We start from the raw sequence: 10,015 nt of genomic DNA, 5'->3' as shown, positions 1-10,015 counted from the left end.
ACCATCTCTATTGAACTCTATGGACGATCACTGATCAAGAAGGCTTTGTTGATTCAGTTTCGTTTTTATGAAAACAGTTGCATTTCACTTCAATTATCAATATATATTAAACAATCTCTGATACGTGACTATCCATAATCTCACATAGCAGAAGCTAGGCCTATAACATAACCTAAATAATATAAAAAGATAAATTACAGAAAAGTTTTAATTAAGGATGATGAAATAAACATGAATCATTTTAAAAGGTACAAATATTGAAAGTACTATGTTGTCAAACAAAGAAACAAATGCTAGATAGATGATAAAAAGCAAATGCTAGAGAGGTGATAAAAATTGTAGGATAAGCAGTCATGATTGGTTGAAACACGTCGTTCCGTACCGTTTTATTGGTCAAAAGTAGTATAACTTAATAAACGTGTAATTGTCAGAATTAAATCATTACATCAGATACCTATGATATCCTATTGTAGCAAAACCTGGATTATAAATATGAAAGTGCGACAATAAAAGTGAATGGTAGCAAAATGAAGTTTTTAAGAAGTAAAAGTGCGGTTTTCGGTGAGGCAGTGTCCACTCAACATGAATCCATACCTATCATTCTGCACTTCCAAACTTATCTATTTATTATTTTATTTATTGTTATATTTAGGTTATAACTTTTTCTAAGGATCTCTTATCAGTGTACATAAATCGATAACTTTAACGTTTTATTTATTAAATCCTCAATCTAATTTTTTATTCTTCATTTGAATTCCCTTCGCATCTAGACGGTGCACAAGTGCAAAATATTAATATACAATACTATTAAAATTAGCTCTCATACAATTGAAATTATGTAATGTGTCCCGCATGATTTATATGATATAGAAAAAATTTAAGAAATTATCTCTCTTACGGGCCAAAGGATAGCAGAAGTAGGGATATCAGACCTACGTGCTTGCCGCCTCTACAGCCAAGGAAAACACCCTGGTATTCATTTCTGTTAAGAAGCAGGGTCGATCCTAGGATGTAGGCTATATGATGCAGCAATATCATAACACATAAAATTTCTTATGATTTTCCCAACAGATGATACTTCTCAGCTGCAAACACTTTAAAATTCCCAGACGATGTCCGCTATTGGAAAGTTTCAATTTGGAACATAATGCAATAATTGACTTTTGTCTTTATTCGAAAATCTTCGACATGTTCTAAAATGTAAATAAGTGGCCGAAAGTTTCCCATCTTCATTCGACGGAAGTTTTGATTAGTTTCCATCGTCTTTGAGTGGGATTGAACGCGCGGCACTTAGCTTGAGGAGGAAGAATATTAACCAGTACACCACTGAAATGGATTCAACCTTAACAAATCCTTCGTTTTTCAATAATTACATGACTGCTTCCTTCAAACCGATGAAGACTTTTTGAAGTAGGCCTACCAGAAGAGATGAGAATCTCTGAAGTAATTGAAGATTTTGGAGAAATATTACCATAGTAGCTTAAGACCATCGGTGTGGTCTAAGGTTAGTGAAAGAACAGACCATACTCGTGCTTCTCGGGCGTGGGTTAGAGTCCTGCTTAGTCTGATCACCCGATCAGGCAAATCCAAGGCGATTTCTTCGATACATGTGGTCAAAATACAATCTTGGCATCACCAAATTTCACCGACACTCAGTTCATATTGTATCATAAAATAATCGACTAAAGAAAACTGTACTGGATATCTAAGACAGATCTCGTTTGCTACAGCTATATACCTTCGTTATAGCTATGAATAGGCCAGCGCTATACTAACTTGCCAACCAGGCCGACTCCTTCGTTGTTAACTCTGTAACATTTATTAGTGCTTTGTGGTTGTGCTAACAGATGGAGTTACTTGTCAACAACATGACACCGCCCAGCAAAAGTTCTGATTATATTGTATTTCATATTTTTGATTATTGGTTAATTAATATTAACCCGACACACTCACATTCATACAAATTTCCAGATCCTAAACACCCAGGCAATTTTTCTTCAAGAAAAATTCACCGAGAATCGAACCTGGGACCTCCAAATTTGGAAGCCAGCATGCTGACCAACAGACCATGGAGGCAGTCTAAAATATAGTGTCTTCGAGGATTAGGACACGTTTACACATCGCAATATTTCTCTAAGTCGATATACGAGATCCAACAACACATATTAGTCGCATCTGTGTTTCTTTAAGTTTTAAGAATGTTTCAAGTATCTGGATTTATGCTTTATAGTTCATTCCCTTACACATTCTGAAGTAATAAACGCAGTAATAAACGCATGTTATGCGGATGGTTCGGGTTCGAGTTCTATTCAAATCCATAATGACACTTGTGGGGTTATTACAGTAGTTCTCCTGTTTCTCCCTGGTAAGTATTAACACTATTCTGTTCGATCTTCACTCCAGTATCATTTCTCCGATTACTGATTGACGACGTGAAGAGGGGGTTGTTCTAGAGACAGTCACATGCGAATGCCTACATGAAATCTGGATACTCAGCGATAGTAATAGTATTTAGTAGTATTATGCGGAAGAGAGAGTGGTGTGTGGAAAGCAACGGAAAGCTACAGCATTTATCTTTCCCTAGAAAAACTGCAAACATGATATGATGAGTCCTCCCACAGTAAAGGATTCCGTTACGTGACAAGAGTTCGGGGCAGAAGAAGATTTCAGATGATAGACGACATTAGATAGGCCTACATTATGTGGAGACAAAGAGGAAAACATAGTAATTATTAGGGATAGGATTTTGATGACCTATAAATCATGAAAAAATATCCTAAAACAATGCATTTCTGACCTAAAAATCTATAAAAATGCCCTTAAAATGCCCTAAAAATTGATCTTACATAATTGGCTTACCTAGTAGAAAAATAGGTTTTGTATTAATTAATATTTAGACTAGTGCTTAAATTAAATTCTAGTCTACTAACATTTAAGTTTATTTAATTTTACACAATTTCTTCTAAGTAGTACACTTTAATTAATTATTTTACCTGATGTAGTTCCATATAGTCCACCACAAGGCCACTCTTATTCGGAACTAGCAGGTATAGAGGAGTCTATATTGAAGGGGTGGTTGGACTGATCCATTACGTGGGGTGTACTACGTTAAAATGGCAATATTTATGTACAAAAACGATTAAAATATTATACAAAATAATGGGTATTAATGGACAAAATATGTAGAGAAAATATCAAATGAAATAAACATTATTTTACATTAATAATGGGGATTTATGGCCAAAATTTAAATGAAAATGCCTCAAAAATGACCGAATAAAACAAAAAATGCTCTTATGAGCTGAAACAGGCAAAAAATGCAAAACAAATGCCTTAACAAATATGTCTTAAAACACTCAGTTTATCGCATAACATATAAATACTAAAGCAGCTATGTTTCTGGCTTACTAGAAAGAAGATACAATTTCATCAAAATCCTAGCCCTAGTAATTATTCATGCAAACCTAGCTCCCCTTGAAGCAGACATGAATAATTTCAAGGGAAACATTGTTTCTGGGCCGGGTATCGATCTCGGGACCTTTGGCTAAACGCACCAACGCTCTAACCGTCTGAGCTACCCAGGAACTTCACCCGACACCGTCTCAATTTAATCACAGTAATTATTTTATCGCTTTATCACTCTCGACCGTTTCTGAACCAGGGAATCTCAGATAAACATGGAAACCACTAGACCAGTGGTATTAATCCGAGATCACGCGAAGACTTTCTAGGTGGTACGTGAAATTTAAAATAAACTTATACGTTTCATGAATGATCGAAGCTAATGATTGGATCCAAGATATTTAACTTGGTCTATAATTCTGTTATCTATTACAAACTTCGCTCTTAAAGGTCATGATAGATAAGAAACATAATATACTATATGTAAGGAAGATGAAAAGAGAATAAAGATAAATAAGTAAATTAGATTAGGCCTATATACATGACAACAGACAGAAAGGCCGAAGTTAAAAATAGAATGAAAAAGAAATGAAAAGAATATAATAAAAATGATACGGTTAAAAAGGACGAAGAAAAAGAAAAATACGACAGACGAAACGATAGAAGACTATAAATTAACGAAAAAATACAGGAGATCGAAAATAAATGAAATCGTGAAGAAAGTGAGAAACAAAAATAGGATGAAGGAGAAAAGGAAAAGCGGAGGGAAAAAATAAAAGAAAAAAGTTGTAATGAAAGAATTAGAAAGAAATGAAGAAAACAAAGGATGAAGAAAGGAAGCAAAGGCGAGAGAGATCAGGAAAAGAAAAGGAAAGAAGGAATTAACGATGAATGAATGAATGAATGAATGAATGAATGAATGAATGAATGAATGAAGCAACGAGGTCGTAAAAGGAGAAGCAAAACTAGATGGAAGATGAAACAAAAAGAAGAGGACAAGGAGAGAAATAAAGAAACGAAGAAAAGAAGGGATAGTATTCCTTTGTATTAAAGGATTCCTGTACGCAAGTCTTTTATCGCCATTTCCTTCTTTTTAAACATGCATTACCCAGAAAAAAAGAATCCAAAGTAAACTTGGCCTTGATCCGAGCGTGCGCGTTATCGGTAAGTAAATCAAGTGTCAAGTGGCGCAAGGTGGAGACGACCCACATACCACTGGAATGCTAGAATCTCTTCCTGACCACCTTGACCTCCATCGTGAGCGAGTCGTCTTTATTTACCGCGCTGGACTACTTTCCACTGCGAGTAAGGGAAAACGCTGACTTACTGAGCCAATGACCTACAAAGCCCCACATCCTGATTCGTTGGAGATGCAAGCGATATAGTAGCCACCTGAAAATCTTATATAAACACGACGCTGACGTCGATTATTCAGTTTAAGCCCGCAGAATTCTTGACGGGCTAACTGGCTTTCTCACAGAACCGAGATATAGACTATTAAGCTATATTTTCCAATACAATAAATTCCCAATGTCTCGGTAAATGAAAGTAAGGACTTGCGTGGATATCCGGATAAAAACACGGGAAATTCAAAGGAATAGAATTAAGATATCTAAGCAATTTCAATGGCCTCGTGGAAATTTAGCTCTCAATATACTCGTATATTACGCTTGTTACAATTTCTACTGTAGTTTTTAACTAACCCTCCGTAGAAGTCTATATCTAATATATTTTTATAGCTTGACTTTCTTAAACATTTCTGAAGAATGAGCAATTTAACATAATAATGTAATACTTTGCTGGTATTATATCAGTACCGACGAACCTTCTAACCCACCGTTCCGTAAGACGGCATTAGATCGCCATAGAAACACACTGCTGCGACCTTCTCAAAAAGTTCAGTCGTATATACAGGGTGGAAGTGAAACAATCGCGCATATTGAAAGGGACGATAGAGTAGACTACACTTAAATAAAAAACTTGTATTATGTTTCGTGATTAAATTCACGGTTAATTAGAAAATTAAATTGGAAGTTTCAACAGTCTGGCAACATTACCGCTAACACACTCGTCTTTATTCTCGTAATACAGATGTAAGAGTTCAACAAACTCAGATCTGTTTCTGTACGCGAGACTCCCTCTTTCGCTAAGACGTTTCAATCTGCTCGCATCGTTCATTGGGTTCCAATTAGTGGTTTTAAAATTAAATTTACGCGAAAACCGTCCAAGTTATTGAAATACGCCAGAGGGATAAATGATACTTTATTAGATTTTCTATCGATATGGACAAAACTCACGATCCTATTCACAATAGATACCGAGTAAGAGAGTGTTAAACATTTGTGAAAAAACTTTTTTCTCAGAAAACTATGAACTTTCCACCACCAATATGATATTTCAATTTTTTCTTACATACAGAGCTATTCGCTCTGAAAATCTGCAGGGTTATTTCGCTTCCATCCTGTATATACGTGAATATGCCTGATACAAATCCCTTCCGATTTGTTTCGTTTCTCTTAAGATCGCCAATAGTAATTCTACCCGCTATCTGCTTCAAACTTTAGACGATGATTCTCGTTTTTGAAACTCTCAGTTATTTCTAATTTTGATTTGTTCTTTTTTTTATAGAACGGTTTCCTTCTATTTTAAACATATGAAAATATACGTAAAAGTAAATGAAACTGATATCCGTATAAACTCGTAAAAGGAGCCCAAATATAGTAAAAAATATTAAATTTTCATGCATATAACTACAGGCTAATTTGACTTTCTCTTTAAAATCGTAGTAACATTAAGTATAAAATATTGTAATGAATTTAAAGATTTTCTTGCAATTACATGTTTTCTAGTTTTACTAAACTACTGGAGGGATTTTGTTCATATCCAATATTTATTATATAGTTAATTTGGCCGGAAATGATGTGTATGAAAAATAATACCTCTCAGTAAAAAATTTAAATTCTTCTATTATAAATCAGGGAACAGTATAGAATGAAGATAAATGAAAATAAGACGAAGACCATGGTCATAGGAAGAAAAATAAAGAAGGTAAATTTGCGAATTCTAAATGAGACAGTAGAGCAAATGGACAGCTTCAAATACTTAGGTGTACCATACGCAGTAACATGAGCTGCTGCCAGAAAGTCAAAAGGAGAATAGCAATGACAAAGGAAGCTTTTAATAGAAAAAGGAGCATCTTCTGCGTACCACTGGAAAAAGAACTAAGAAAGAGACCAGTGAAGTGTTTTGTATGGAGTGTGGCATTATATGGGAAATAAAAATGGACATTAATACGAAGTGAAGAGAAGCGAGTAGAAGCATTCGAAATGTGGATATGGAGAAGAATGGAGCGTATGAAATGGACAGACAGAATAAGAACTGAAGCGGTGGGTGAAGAAAGAATAATACTGCAAATTTTCTGGAAGAGAAAAAGAAAATGACTGGGCCAGACTGGTTGAGAAGAAACTGCCTACTCAAGGATGCACTGGAAGGAATGTGAACAAGAGAATAGTTCGGGACAGAAGAAGATATCAGATGATAGACGACATTAAGATATATGGATCATATGAGGAGACAAAGAGGAAGGCAGTAAATAGGAAAAATTGGAGAATGCTGGGTTTGCAGTGAAAGATCTGCACTTGGGCAGAGTTTTCTTGTGAATGTAAAATATTAGAAAGTGTTACATAGGCCTATATAAATTTGTGAAAAATTAATTTATGTATATGTAGGCCTACAAGTAGGCCTATAATGTAGGATTATTCAAAAGTCAAGAAAGATTTGAAAGTCATATTTGTTAATACGTCAGTTTATAGAAAATCACTTCTAAACTGTTGGTTTACTGCTAGAATAGAACTTATTTCATCTTACAAGCATGAGAAGACACGTGAAACCAAACAGAACTACAAACCGTAATCTGAAAAAATTAACGAGAAAGAGAGATCTTAAATATCCTACACATACAGCTATCAATTGTTTGTTCACTTCTTCGTTACAGAAAATACTGTAATACTGCAAATGACTAATTCTGGAATTTTCGCTGAAATATACAGTATAATTCATCATCACTGATGCTGAAAACGTGGTTAAATTTTTAAGCGAAACTGAGAGGTGGGTGGAGAGAGAGGGGACTTTTTAAATCTTCAGATAGACATAGCCTATTACTAAGAAAGCATTAGTAGACTAATAAAACTTCAAGAATTGGAAATCTAACATAATTTTGGAGATGCGCATAATTTAGGTCTTCAGTTCGCATAATTATTCCTCCCGATTCTGGCAACGCTGGTATCTACTATTGAATACGCCTAATTTATTTGGCATATTCGAACCTTCTGTTGCATGGTGAACTAAAGATGGTCGAGGCGTAAGGTACATCACATACCTTATGTAGTTACGTTACGAACAATTTAAATTTAAATCCTTAAAATTATTATTGTCTCAATCTGAAACCAACATCACAGTCTAGTATATACAGTCACGAAGCTTGAGTTGTGAGGGTGCTAGGAACAATAGACTGTGCCGGTACTATTTCGCATTGTCTGTAATGAGACTATATTAGCGATCCTAGTGGTTGGCAACTATCTGTGGATGCATATTTACTACGTATTGAGCTTCGTGACTGTATATACTAGACTGTGCTAACATAGTGACATATTGGTATTAATTTTCTCTACGTACAATTTTATTTAGGACTCCTCTATAGCGTACAAATCAGATTATTGGTAATCTTAGATATTCAAATTTGTTTGTTTTTGAAATAAAGGAAGAAAGTCATTAGTGTTATGTACTGTAGACCTACGATTCTTTCATCCATTAATAATAATTAGGGCAGTCCCACATTTGTGCTTTCTCCGCACATGTTTCTTAGGCAGTATGGAATCTGCATTGTGCGTACAAGATTATAATCATAAACGTACCGTAATATGTACCATGCAAAAAATCCATCTTAATAAGAGGATTGATAGTTTCTGTATGAGAAAGCTAGAAGTTGAAGACAGTGATTTTCAATGTGTTTCAAAAGATTTTTTTTACCGTTTCACCACCTAATCGTTTTAATTTATACTGTATTCAGTAAATTAATTATATACAACCAAACCCTATACATGAGACACTTCTATACAGATACGGAATTGGGTCGAGTCTTGGTAGCAGTCTTCGTCTATGTAGGCAACAAGTTTCGCAAGACTGTCCACGAGCAGCATACATTTAGGCGCTCTTGTTTACTGCACATGCGCAATGAGTTATATCTGGAACTTCATAAAATAAGGTGGCCCAAATTTTGTTTTTCGAACTGTACTACGAAATATAATTATAATTTCCTTTACGTCCTACCAAAAGGATTTACTTATGAACTTGGTTAGGTTTCCTGCTTTTATCCTATTAAATTCCTTGAAAGCCAAAGAGCAGTTCTGGAATTATTTACATTATCACTGTATCCAGCTTATAAACAGAAGTAGGCCTACGTAGTGCATGTTACTCTGTAATCATATTTGTAGAAAACAGTCACATGACTCTCAATGCTACCGTATTTTATCTCATAAAACCCCCCTAGCGCGTAATTCAACTTACAAGCTTTTTTTCTTTAAAATATTTAAATTAAATTAAATATCCCATATTTATATCTACTCGAAGGACGATGTAATTTCTTTCTATCGGCTAAATTTTAAGTAAATCAATGGGAGAGTGTTAAGGGCTCATACTTTTTTTTATACTTGTAGTAATTATTATGTTCGGCACAGTCGGTTAGACAATGACCTTTAATCGAGACGATCGGGGTTCGATCCTCGGCAGTGCCAGTGAAATTTATAGTTCATAATGCGGTTTTGGGATAGACATTCTTATTCTAGTATTACTCCATTATCATTCCACACTGCTAAAAAAAATAAATATTGTCACTTCTTGAGACGATCACGGATTAAGTTGCCTAAGGAGATTTTGAATTTCATTTCATAATAATTGTTACAAAGAAATAGACTTGTTTATTATTATTATTATTATTATTATTATTATTATTATTATTTTCAGTTCAATATGTGTATTAACCAGTAAATTTATGAACGTCCACAGGACTAAGTTAAATTAATTTTTTGAGCTGCTTGTGCATCATCTTCCTCAGAGATGTGCGATAATCTGACTAATTATGTAAGTTACAATAAAGTTTTCTTGGTTATTAAAAAAAGTTACAGCCTAAAAGCTAGATGTTCAGACATGCCTAGGTTTTACTTTTCGGAACGAATTTTCGCTTATGTGGTTGAATTATTATCGTAGTTCAATAATCATCGCAGTTTTGTACACTCCATTCTCGACGATAATAATATAATCGAAGCTCCACTGTACGTTACAGATAAGGAGGAGAGTAATTACATTGACGGAACCATCGTCACCAACATACAATGTTCTTTTCTTCACCGCCTGGTCGCAGCACTTGCTCGAGCATAGCTGAGAATACGGTAACTGGAAAGCAGATTACGTGTGTGCTGAATCAGATCACATTAAAATATGTTTGGTGCAATTGATATCAACTAAAACTTTCCAAAATATGCACTATAGGCTAAATGTAAAATTACAATTAATTATATTATCGTGTCAAGGGATTATATTATTGTCTACTATTACA

This window comes from Periplaneta americana, chromosome 4, assembly GCF_040183065.1.
Source record: "Periplaneta americana isolate PAMFEO1 chromosome 4, P.americana_PAMFEO1_priV1, whole genome shotgun sequence".
NCBI lineage: Eukaryota > Metazoa > Arthropoda > Insecta > Blattodea > Blattidae > Periplaneta > Periplaneta americana.
The sequence above is the reverse complement of the archived record's forward strand: the minus strand, read 5'-3'. Positions refer to the sequence as shown.